Source organism: Callorhinus ursinus, unplaced genomic scaffold (assembly GCF_003265705.2).
Source record: "Callorhinus ursinus isolate GAN/ISIS: 27379988/994484 unplaced genomic scaffold, GSC_fseal_2.0 scaffold1, whole genome shotgun sequence".
NCBI lineage: Eukaryota > Metazoa > Chordata > Mammalia > Carnivora > Otariidae > Callorhinus > Callorhinus ursinus.
This window is the reverse complement of record NW_027397063.1, coordinates 142,725,407-142,738,383: the sequence shown is the minus strand read 5'-3', so window position 1 is coordinate 142,738,383 and position 12,977 is coordinate 142,725,407. Positions and strand designations below refer to the sequence as shown.

The following is a 12,977-nucleotide window of genomic DNA, read 5'->3' as shown; positions in this document are numbered from 1 at the left end:
TGCGACATCCAACGCTGGGTTGCTTTGACGGAAGCGTCCCCTGGGGACAGCTTATATTTCTGTCTCACCCCTGGGTTTACTGTTTCCTCCCAACACGCCCCAACTCACCCACGATCTCATCCCTGGGGTGTCACCTCTCACTCAGTAAAATTCCAACAGAGCATGGCTCCTTTGTTTTCTATGACCTGGATTTTTAATCCTAATTGTCGGCTGCGGCCCAAGAAACTTGATTTGGGCTGAATTTTGCTTTTCTCGGTGCTGTTCAGGGAGGCTCTTTGGAAGGAGAAAGTACAGTCTCCAGCTGACTTGATGCCTCCATGACCTCATCTTTTCCTTTTTTCTGGCTGGTTATTGCACCCAAGGGCCTTCCCCAGACCACCAGTCTCCACTGGCCTGTGTCCTAACAATATCTCAACACACTGGGCTAGCTAGAGCTACACCACAGTCCATTTCTATAGGGGGGGTGGCAGAAATGATTCTACAAGCAAACCCCATCTTCTTTTTTCTAGAGAGACTGAGCACATCTATCCCCTTTCTGCATCTTCATGCTTTGGTTTGGATGGATCTCAGATTGATGTGGAGACACTGGGAATATTTGAACCATCTGAAAGTGCCTGGCCCTACAGACTCTGACTCCTTGTTTATCAGCTGCTCATCTGCGGGGCCAGTGGACCCTCTGCTAAGCATTATTATACAAGACAAAGGAGGCAAAGAGCCTGTGGATTCCTTAAAAAGCATTTTTTTTTCAAGATTTTATTTATTTCTTTATTTGACAGAGAGAGACACAGTGAGAGAGGGAACACAAGCAGCGGGAGAGGGAGAAGCAGACTCCCCACTGAGCAGGGCTTGATCCCAGGACACTGGAACCATGACCTGAGCCGAAGGTAGACGCTTAACCACCCCTAAAAAGCACTTTTTAAATGATTTTGACCTCTTGATAAGACAGCCACCATGTACAACATATAAATAAATAACAAGCAAGTAAAGCATCTTAAAAGGAAATGTTTCCAAAAAATACATAGTTTTCCCTCATATTCAGGAGTGACAACATATTGGGGAAAGTACTGGGGCCTTCTACATAAAATAATGATAAGGGAATACTATGAATTATTTTATGCCAATAAAGAAGACAACTTAATAAAATGGATGGACTCCACGAAAGACACATATTACCAAAGTTCCCTCAGGAAGAAATAACCTGAGTAGCTCCACTGTGCTCTTTATCTGAGGTTTGGGTCCATCTGACAGAGGAATAACTTTCCATAAATATTGAAGACATGGTCATCACACAATTGATCGAGTTTACTGCTAAAAATTCTCAGAAACTGCTTATGTTGAAATACACATCCTTTGTAAACAAAAGTAATGCCTTGCATCCATTCTAAGGAGGATGCAAAGGGAACCTTAAGGAGGATGTGTGGAAGCAGAGACTGTGTGGGTGAAACTCTTTGCACGTTAGAACCAAAAGGCCAGTAGCCCAACACCCTCGATTTTTAGATACAAACATAGACAAGAGAGGGCACAATGGGCCCAAGGCCACACAGCCAATTAGTAAGAACAAAAACAATCAACGGCCTCAGGCAAATTTAGGGGTATCATTCGTAACCGTGGAATAAAGCAAAGCACATGGGACCAACGAGAGGAAAGAGAGCAGGTCGCCAACCCATCAACAGGACCTAAGCAAAGCAGCCTTTAACCCCTAATTGTTAAAGCAGCCAGCATCCCAACTGGGCAAAATAAAGTCCCACAGTGTTCCTGCAGCTGGTAATAAACAAGGGAGCCTTTCCCTGATATCCCCGTAGACAGGATGACCTAAAAACACAACTCCCCAAAGTGTATTAAGATTCTAAACAGAGTGATGTTGGGGGAAAGCAGATTAAGGTACAAACTTTTCTTCTTCCTTTAGGCAATTCAAACTGGGTTTGGTTTTCCTCTAATCTAAAAGTAGGGAAGTCACCGTGCCAGGACCCAGGCTGCAACCCACAGCCAACAGGCACCATAAAGCTCCCGCAGTGGGCCCAGTACCCACCCTGAGTGCCAGAGCCAAGAGGGACCTCTGCTGGGATAGTACCTGCTGGTCCTCGCTGCCATGGGGGCCTGCATGGCCACCACCGGCCTGGCTTCCCAGAATGGCCATGAAGACTGTAACAAGATGACAGGCATAAGGTCACCTGCACATGTAAGCACTCAGTACATCATGGTTCAATCACACTGAATCCAGTGGCCCCAAGGCAAGCCAGCACCTCTGCTAAGAAGCCAACATAGGGGCGCCTGGGTGGCTCAGTCAGCTGACTCTTGGTTTTGGCTCAGGTCATGATCTCGGGGTCGTGGGGGCTCTGCACTCAGCAGGGAGTCTGCTTGAGATTCTCTTCCTCTGCTCCTCTCGCGCTCACGGGGGCCGCACACGCACACACTCTGTCACTCTCTCTCTAAAATAAATAAATAAATCTTTAAAAAGAAGCCAACCTCAGTGGGCAGAAATGTGTACAGTTCCTTCAAAGAGCCCAACTGTTGCATGAAGGTCTTTTGAGAGCACCATTTATAAGTGTTTTGGCAAAGATTGGTGCCTTCAGAACCTTGATAGAAGTAAACCTTGGCAGTTTCTATGGTTAAGCTTCTTCAGGATCCCTTGCAATGTGCTCTTTTGACATTTGCCAAAAATATCACTGGAAGGGCTGGTGTCTACTAAATAAACGGACCTTGCTTGGCAAGGTTCCAAGCACACAGACCTAATGCCAGGCAGGCAGTAGGCTGGCAATAAATAGGTGTGTGTGAAAGAACCCAAGAGATCCATAATCGTGTTAATGACCACAACCTACCAGCTGAGTCCACAATTATCAGGAAGTTCCAAGATGATCAAAGAAATCCTACACCTTCAATCTGTTTCTGCCTCAAAGTCTGTCTAAAGCAACTCAGTCATCCATGTTCTGCAGAGCCAGCACAGTCATGGATGCAGGTGCCCAACTCAATCCCCCTACCAGGCAGTGGCCCCGACCCACCAGGCTGTTAAAGGGCCACCACTACTCTAGTTTCCAGAATTACCCTCTGTTGACTGGAGACGCCACCCACCCAGGAGGTTACACACCCACCTTTACCTTCGCAAGTGCAGCCCACAATCAGTGACTAATGAGCACAGGGAATGGTACCAAAGACCCAGGGGGGCCCAGCTCTGTGTGCAGTGCATTCTCCAGAACTCCCATGGGCTTGGGCTGAGGTTATCTCCAGTGGAAACCACATCCTTGCTTAGCTGTGTCCCCTGCTCCCCTGGCCCCCCACCTCCCTTCTCCTGACAGCTTTCCCCTCAAAATCATATACACAAGGATCCCGAGCTCAGGTTCTGCTTCTAGGGAACATGAACCCACACCATTGCCTAAAATTATGAAAGGTCTTTAAATCTCAAAATAAGAATGAGTGTTTTGTGACATGTTTTTTCAAATTCATTCATAGAAGGCATCCATCTTTCATGTTTCATTAAAAACAAAAGGCAATTAATTACACAGAAATGCCTAGAGTGTCTTCAAACTCTCACACACCATCCTTCCAACCTTTGGTCTGGTCTGCAATCAACCATCTAAAATCATTTCTCCAAGAGGCGTTCCATGAAGACCCTCAACCGCTCCATCCCCCTCCCTCACCAACCCTGGGGCTGTTTCCCTCCCAGCTTACCACTACTGGTGTCATAATATTTACCTGAGGCTCTAATCCCTGTCTCCCAGCCCTCCAGCTCTGTACAGGCTAATACACAGCCACCTGGCTACATGGGGCTATTTGCAATTTCAATTTAAACTAATTAAAATTACTGTGCCCACGGTGGGTGGCATAGGAGACCCTCAGTAAGTAAATGTGAGTGAATGAAAGAATAGTTTGTGGTGATCATCAGTGATTTCCCAATATCTAATTTTGTAACTTTTACACCAAAAACTGATATTTTCAAGGGTAGGAAAGGAACTTAAACAACCTTTAAGAAAGAGTTCCTTAAAACGCATGAAAGGATATGACTGTTACTGGTTGAATTTGGAGCGGATGGTAGTTAATTGTAGGTTAAGAAAACACAATGCCAGCCTCCAGATCGAGGCAGCCAGCTAGCCAGAAACTGCTGAGAATTTTTGACAGTTATTCAAGGCAGCACGGAGAATATAAAACTTTCCTTTTTCCCCTCCCTGGAATGGGCAGGTATTTAAAACTCCACTCCCTCCTCCCAGTAGAATAAAAACCCATCATGTATGTTTTTTCTTTGTTAACATCCTTACTTAAGACTACTTAAGAGCCCACACATCCTGTTTATGACCAAGTAAGCATGTGGGGGGAGGGGCAAAATAAAGAAAGAGATCACTCTCCCTACCCGTCCCCTCTCCACCTCTCCACCAACACTCCACTTTCCTTTCTAAGAAAAGAGCTTCACAAAGACACCTACTTTGTACTCACAATGAAGAAAGCAAGCTAAAAAAGAGAACCAGGCAGCCTCTGTTAACAGCCTCTGTTATCTTTGCTTTATAATGTAGACAAAGCAACCGGCGCGGGGGGAGCAAATAACAAACAAATGTTCCTGGGAACATGGGAACCACGGGGGGTCTTTCAGCTGGTTCTCAGATGTTCTCATTTATTCTTTATTTCTCCTTAATGTGAGTGTGGACTCCTGTTTCCCTTTCACACTATGGAACATCCCTGGAAAATACTACCTTCCAAACCAGTAAGACATCTTTAGCTATGCCATTCTTGCAGAAAATGATCAACTCCTTTGAATTCTAAATTAATACTAATGGCATTAAAGAGAAAGCACTCCATGGTTCAAATAACCAGCGCACAGCAGACTTAAAACCTTACTCAGGAGCTTCCTCAAAATTACATTACTCGGGGGGCCTGCAACCCTTGGTCATTAGTTGACTCCAAGTTCCAAAAAGAAAAAGGAGCTTCAATCTAATGCACTCGATTGCTTTCTGTCTCCTTTTCCTTCTTAAATTAATATGGCCAATGATTTTGGTTTTCTTAACTCAACACAAGGTTAGACGCTGACCAGGGCTGTGGTGTCCTTTTATTTTGTTCTACATTAATGGTTGACATAGTAGGCCTGTCTTTTGCCTCACTGAAGATCACTGACATCATCTTTTTATCCAGACTCACAATATAAACATGCTATTACTAACAAGTGTCAATCATCTAAGGGAAGACTATGATGTTGGGGCTAGTGATGTCTAGTGCTGGTCAGAGACCCCAACAAGCAAATTTAAATGACTTTCCATTCCAGAATGTGAAGTCTTAGTCAATCAAACATATCAGTTCTTGCCAGGGTGCCTGGGTGGCTCAGTTGGTTAAGTGTCTGACTCTCGATTTCAGCTCAGGTCATGATCTCAGGGTTGTGAGATCGAGCCCCATGTCAGACTCCGTGCTGGGCATGAAACCTGCTTGAGATTCTCCCTCTCCCTACTCTCCCCACCACACTTGCACATTCCCCGCTTCCCTCTCTCTCTCTCTCAAAAAAAAAAAAATCAGTTCTTCTCAAGTGTCATTTGTAGGTTTGATGCCATTTAAGTATTGATGCAATTTTTGAGGGAGGACAGGAGAGAGATGAAAATGAGTAATGAAGATAGTAAAATATATTACGGAGCTCCAAGTGCAAGATCTTGGTACTTACACAAGAATAGCTGGATTTTAGGGGAAAAAAAGAAAATTGTAGCCTCAAAATAGATACCACTTCGCATGAGAATTTAATGTATAATACAAGATCATTACAAACTAATCAGGAAGGTAAGAATCATTTTTATTCAATATTGAAAAAATTGGTTAATAATTGGAAGTAAAATGAATTTGGATTCCAGATGACTTAGAAGCCACAGAAACACATAAATAAATTGTACTTTAATATTAATCAAACCACTGAAGGCAGAAGGAGAGTTTGGACATGGGAAGCATTAAAGGAGGTCACAGGTGTAAGATCCCAAGCTCTCAGCACAGGATGGGGAAATGGAGGATGGACTGACTTCGGCGTTGGCACCCCACAGGGACAGTGCCACACGGCAGGTAGGTAGGAGCCTCAGGCAGCAGCTACCATTAGAAGAGTTCTTGCCCGTATGAATTCCACGTGGACTGAGAAGCCCTCCTCCATCTCAGACCCTCCAAGTGGGATGGACACAATGGCAGTGCCCTGGCTCTTCTCTGCTCTGCAAGACAAGCGACACACAGCACTTCCACCCATAGTCCAGTGGCCCCAGTCAACCCAAAAGGGTCTTGGGTTGGACTCTCCCAAAAGCAGAGCCTGGGGTCAGGATTTGAGTTGAGCTGGGAGGTGATCCCAGGAAGTGCTGGGGAGGGTGAAGCAATGATGCAGTCCAGCAGCATGGGCCAGCTGGTCACTGCTATGGACAACCTGGGCTCAGCTCGGAGAGGAAACTTCTGAGAGAATGGGTAGAACATGCCCGAAGGTTGTCCCACCAGGGGGGCAAGGCAACTGTGATATTTATCCACCTGCTGCCCTCCACAAGGGGTTGAGGGCGGCTCCCGGGAGCATTAACTCCCCAGGACTTCTGGCTTTCTCCAAGAATGAGCGAGCCATTCCCCTACGGCCAGAGAAAGCCCTCAAACGGGGCTGCAGTGGATTGCGGGGGAACTGTTAAGAACAAGAACTAAAGCCAGGGCTGATAGCATCTGCTAAAGAAGGGGAGTGCGTGAGTATCTGGGGGGGCATGGATTCTGGTTACAGCCAATCCAAAATCAACACAACATCTGAACTACATTGAACAACCAGCTTCACCCAATCCATTCCCAGAGGAGACATTCCAAAAACCAGGCCACTGTGGCATAGACCATGGCTCCTCCAACCAGACCAACAATGGTGCTCAAAGGTGCCTAGCTCGTGGGTGCGGAGTCAGCTCTTAGGAAAAATGCTCCACTAGTCTGGGGGGGGATTCCAAGATGAGTAGACACAGTGCCTGTTCTGTGCCTGTCCTCTGGAAGCGTGTGGTCTCTGGGGGGTGACAGGTCAGCCCTTGCTTACACACCATTTGTCACAAGTTCCAAAGAGATGCGGAGGGGTGCGGATCCCCTGGAGGACGTCAGAAGCTCTGCCACGAAGGTGATGGCTGTGCCAAGGTCAAGAGACAAGTAGCAGTTGGTCGTGAGCGGGAACACGCAGAATGTAAGGCGTTTCTGGCAGTTGGCTCCTGGGGCTTCCATGGAGGGGGGTAGGTCAGGTTAATAATTCACACAAAGAGGAGACACCAGGTGACATTTTAAATTATTTCGTGCTGGTAACTTTAATTAATACACGATCTCACTCTGGTCACCATAGAGATTTGCCTTCGGTTTGTGACATTTTTATTTGTATGTCTGTTTGGGTGCCCTTGTGTTCTCTGCCCTCAGCTTCCCCCAAGGGCAGAGTTTCCAGATTCCTTGTTACGTAGGTACCTAGAGAGCATTTAACCTGCGCCGCACCTGTTCTCTCCTCGGAGAATTTTGAGTATCTCTGTCCAAAAAAAAAAAACAGACTTGGTGCTCTTAAAAACTGAAGGCAGATAACTAATCTCACTTTATATGGTATGACAGCTTCTCTCTCAGAAACATCCACGATTTTGTCAAATATTTTTCACTTTCTCAAAACATGGAGAAGACACAAAGGATGTGCCTAATTAGGCCACAGAGAACCTGCTCCAGGGGGTCAGGACCTGCAGACGCAACCAAAAGGCTAACAAAGCCAATCACGTCCCAAATGAGTACTAACGAAAAGTCCTAGAAAGGAAAAAAAAACAAAAAACAAAAAACAAAAAACAAAACAGACACTGCAATCGGTTCCGGAGAGCCCAAGTCAGTCAGGAAAGACAGGACGATGAATATGGGTAGCCCAGCTCTGGCCTGGAGCTCTTCTGGGCTTCCCGTGGATGTGGGTGGTCCTCACCCTGGTCAGTGGCACCATCAGCCACCCCCACCCCATGGTGATGAGCCATCTCTGACTCTTCGTCCCTCCCCTCACCTCCCACAGCCAATCTCCGGGTCCTGTGGTTTCCACCTCCCAAATCTCTCTCAAACCTGGCACCTCCTCTCCATTCCCTTAACTACTCACTGCCTCGGTGCCTACCCTCAGCACGTGGGACCCGACCCGCCAGCCTCTGGCCCTCCGCCCTACCCCCCACCTACCCACACCTGGGCAAGCAATGTCTCTGAGCCATAAAGCTGGTCATCTGCCTCCTTCATTAAACACTCCAGGGGTTTTTTCCACCTGCTTCTCAAATTCCCGAGGATCCTCAGACACATTCTAGGGGATTTGCAAGTTCTCTCAAATTATGTTTGTTTAACTTTGTGCTTCCATTTCCATGATAACCTCTTTTAAGCTTATCCATAGAAAATCAACAGAAACGTATTCTGGATCATGTGAACAACCATGTTATGGCCAAGTGCTGCCACATCATTTAACAGGGTGTATTCGTGCATTTATGATACAGTTGGCGACCAGAAATATTTTAACTGTCACAGGCTAATAAGAAAATAAGAAATCAGACTTAACATAGAGAACTAATGAGAACTGAGCCATCAGGCAACCCATGTGGCACGACACATATCATACCAAATTCACATGACCTGAACAGTTGTTTTTAGAATCAGAAACAGTGATTTCATTGTAGCGAAAATAACTTCATCCATCACACTAAATTCATCCAGTTAATTTGAATTTCTCAATTTGTAGCTGTGTTGATATTTTACATATATATTTGTTTTGGTTTTATAGTCATATGTGAGCTCCAAGCATAGAGTATAGACCTCTTTCATGCTATTACATCTTTGAACTGCATTATAATAAAAAATAATTTAAGCCACCACTAGGAATCTACAACATTTTGTTTCCTTTAAAGGAATTCACATAAACCTCCCATTTGAGAAACCCTGGCCTTCGGAATGAGGCTTAAGGTCCATAACAAGGCCTATGTGGGAGAGACAGTGATGTTCTCTGAACTTTCCATCCACACACGTCACCCCCCAACCTTTCCCAGCCCCCTCCCAGTGAGGTCTGACCAATGGGCTGTGGGCACAAGCAACAATGCGTCAGTTACAGAGCGAAGCACAGAGGAGTCAGAGAGCAATTCTCCCACAATCTCCTCCTGTGCTGGTGACTACAGAGGCCACATTTTCCAAATGGTGTGTCTGCAAGATGGGCAAAGCTCTTCCACCTTGGCCCTCTGCTGACCTGGAGGGACACAGAGTGTGAGTGACAGGTAACCTCGGTCAGGTTAAGCTATGAGGAGGGTGAATTTGCTTTGTTACTGCAGCAGAGCTTAGCCCATCCTGACTTAGCCCACCCCAGCCTCCCTGCCCAAGCCCTTCTACTCATACTCATGCACCCAACAGCTCTTAGTTCAATGACCTGAACACACCAAGCTGTTTCATGACACCTGACCTTTGCACATGCTGTTCCTTAATCCTAGAATGCCAGCCCCCTTACTCTTCTGTTCTCCTCCCCACAGCCCACCACTGTGATTCATCCTTCAAAACCCAGGTCAGATATAAGTACCAGCAGGAAGTCTTCCTCCCTATTCCTTCCCTCTGACCCCTATCACCGTTACCCATGAACTATACAGAATGCTTATATTACCATGTAAAAGATCACACATTCACATGCCTATCCCCACCCTACCCCAAACCACACTGTGACAGGGTCAGCGGCTTCCTCATCTCTACAGCCTCAAGACCAGCATGCAGGGAGAGTAGGCACCATTTGGCCATTTGGCCAGGAAGAGCTTCCTCCAGGGGGCTAGTCTAAGGCACCTGAAGGAAGTTAGATCCATTACCCCTACAGGGAACAAGTCCCAGCTGTCTCTGCCCCAGCAACAACCAGACCTGCCCAGGAGGCCCAACCCTCCCCATCATCTCCTCAAGCACAGTTCTCCTCAGCCCTAAGAGGGGCCTAAGGCCTAGTACTCAAAGTGTGGTCTCCAAACAAGTAACACTTACAGAACTTAGGAGCTGGTGGGAAAAGCAGAATCTCAGGCCCCACCCCAGACTTCCTGGATCAGAATCTGCATTTTAACAAGATTCCCACATGAGTCATATGCCTAAGAATATTTGAGAAGCACTGGGCCAAGGCACCCAAATAGAATCTCTTCAGCCTAAAAGGTAACTTTAATAGTAATACTTTCCATTTGCAATAATATCTGCTAATATCTACACCACTAAATCCCCAGAATAATTTGCTCATGCCCATTTTACCAATGAGGGAATGGAGGCTCAGAGTAGTTGGGTACCCTCTAAGGATCACACAGCTTTAAAGTGATTTGGAGGCAGTTCCAATGGACTCAAGAGCTCTAACCCCCATAACTATACACTACAAGGCATACTGCTGTTTGCAAAGTTCTATGAACACTTAGCCTTCCAAACCAATGACAGCTCCTCCCTGCCCCCTCATACAACCACTGAACTGGAGCTTCTCTCTATTCCATCACTTCCTGCCTACACCATGAAGTCTCCACATACACCACCAGCCCTGAGAGATTGCCCGTTCTCCCTCTACTGATTTTATGGACTTGCTCAATAAGCGTCTGAGGAGTCAATGAAAACATTTCCCCTTTGATCACCAACAACCCTCTGAGGTCAGCTTGACAATTATTATTAAATAAAACAAAGTTGAAGAGGCTGACATTCCCAGGGAAGTTTGGTGACTTGTCCCCAGGTCACCAGGAAGCCGCAGACCTCTGGGGATGGAACGCCACTCCCTGATTCCCAGTACAAATGTCTTCTTCCCCACTTTTCCACTCTCCCTGCATTTCCCTCTCCTGACCTACATTACCAGGCAGTTAACAAAACATCCTTTCCAAAGAACTCCCCCACATATGCATCTTCAAAAGGGGCTCTGCTTCACTACCAGAAGAGCCAAATTTAGACGTTAATAGGAGGCCACCAAAGGAAAAGGTGGGGAAACTGTGGGTTCCACAGACAATGAGCCTAGCACCGAAACTCAGCGGTCTAGCATTTCTCTCTCCAAACTTTGCCTGCAGCCTGGCATGATAAACTAAGACTTCACCTCCATTATTCTGAGGGCTTCATGGGGTTCTTATGCGGAGACTCTCCCTTCTCACACTTTTTTAGCTCACCATCAAAGAACATGACTCAAAGACCTTTTACACCTAAACAAAGTAAGTTACAGAGCATCTTTCAGCCATCGTTTTCTCCTCTCTATTCTTTCTCCAGTGAAGCCTTCTATGGCACCACCCAAAGCAAACCACATTTTAAGTTGAGATGCTTTTCCAGCAACCCCAGCATGCCTTTCCTTTTTCACTTCCTAAGGCCCCTCCTTGCTACCTTGCCCCTTAAGGAAAAGCCCAGTGCTTGGCTCCGGCTCTAGATGCCTGATTGGTTGTGATGGTGATTGTCAGCTCAACACCAGCCCACCAGACCACCCCTCCAGGAGTAACCCAGACTGACCTCACAGCTCCTAACACAGTCACGGAAGCACAGGACCACCGGATGCCAAGACACGTGGTGAAACATAGTGATGGTAGTAGGACCAGCTTCAATTTGACCACTGTCATCTTGGACAAAACACGGAGTAAAGGAAGGAAATAGAATCCACGGGGCGGGGTGAGGTGAAGGGATGACTAACATTGGCGATGAATAACAACTGAGTTCCCTCCACAACTTCTCCTCACCCCACCCCACCCCCACTCCCAGCAGGCGGATCCGCTGAGAAGGTGTCCCCAGCCGCCTCTGCCCAGCCCTGGCGCAGTCTTCTCTCCACCTCCCAACACCTCGCCCCCAGAGCCAGACGTAGAAGGCAGTGTAAATGCGGTCTTAGATTTGAAATTAAGTGATGGGAGATTTCACGAACTCTTTTTTTTTTTTTCTGTTAATTCCCAAATGCTTTGCCCGTAGCCTTTATCCTATGGTCTTTAGTTCTCCTGTGTGTTTCTTTACCTAGTTCTAAGGAGTTTCCTTTCTTTTAGCTCGGTCGGAGAGCTCCGTCCGGAGACCTGGGCTCAAATCCCAGCTCTATAGCTACCAAGCCATATGACCTCGGGCAAGTCAAGAGTTCTGGGCAGGGCCGTTGCTCATCTGAGAAATGGGGATAATTCCACCTTCCTTACAGGTTGTGGAAAGGATGGAAGGTGGTCAACTCCAGGCAAAGCACCTGGCACATTGAGATGCTCCATAAACGTCAGCTGCCTGCCGGATGCCTGCACTCTTCAGCAGCCCCACCGCACCTCGAAGGATGCCCACGCGTTTCCCGGGAAGGCCCCTCTGGCTGGCAACGATGAGGAAACCAGCTGTGGACAGCGTTATCCCCCATCCCCGAGCAAGCGAGTTCCAGCGGGTGTAGACGCGCGCGCGCGCGGACACACACACACACACACACACACACACACACACGCACGCACAGCGCTTGGGGCACCCCCGCGGGGCTGGCACGGCGCCCCCACCCCGCAAGGAACGGGGTCTCTACGTCCCCGACCCGCTGGGGCCCGGGCGCGCGACACTTACCCGGGGCGGGCGGCGCGGGCCGGGCCGGGGGCGGCGGCGGGCGCGGAGTGGGCGCGGCGGCGGGCATGGCGGGGCGGCGAGCTCGGGCGCCCGGGGCGCGGCGGTGACAGCGCGGGGCCGCGGCTCGACGGCCGAGCTGGCGCGGGGAGGCGGGGCGCGACCGAGTGGCCAGCCGCCCGCGCCCGCCCTCTCTCCTCTCCCTCCCGCCTCCCGCCCCGCGCCGCGCCCGGCGACAGCCACCAGGAACGTCTCCGGGGGCGCCGGGCTTAGCAACCGCGCGGCGCCGCAGCCTCGCTCCCCGCGCTGGCCCAGCGTGCGCGCCGCTCTTGGCCCTGGAGGCGGGGCGGGCGGGGAACCTGCGCCCACACCCTTACTCCGCCAGCTAGTGCCGGGAGGTGGCCCTCGGGGACCCCTGGGCGGCCCCGCCCGATCCAGCCTTCCCGCACTCCTTCCCCGCCCTGCACGCCCTGGAGCCAGGAGGGATCCTGCTCTGAACGTGAGCCTCGCCCACGTTCTCTGTA

General features: G+C 48.6%; 1 protein-coding gene across 1 annotated transcript in view; it reads right to left on the bottom strand.

The window, feature by feature from the left end:
- Positions 1 to 12,490, bottom strand: part of DCLK3 (doublecortin like kinase 3) — a 48,078-nt gene extending 35,588 nt beyond the window's left edge. The window contains exon 1 of the mRNA XM_073902217.1: positions 12,457 to 12,490. The gene's annotated coding sequence lies outside the window, so the exon portion shown is untranslated. The remainder of the gene's footprint in view (positions 1 to 12,456) is intronic.
- Positions 12,491 to 12,977: the final 487 nt, after the last annotated feature.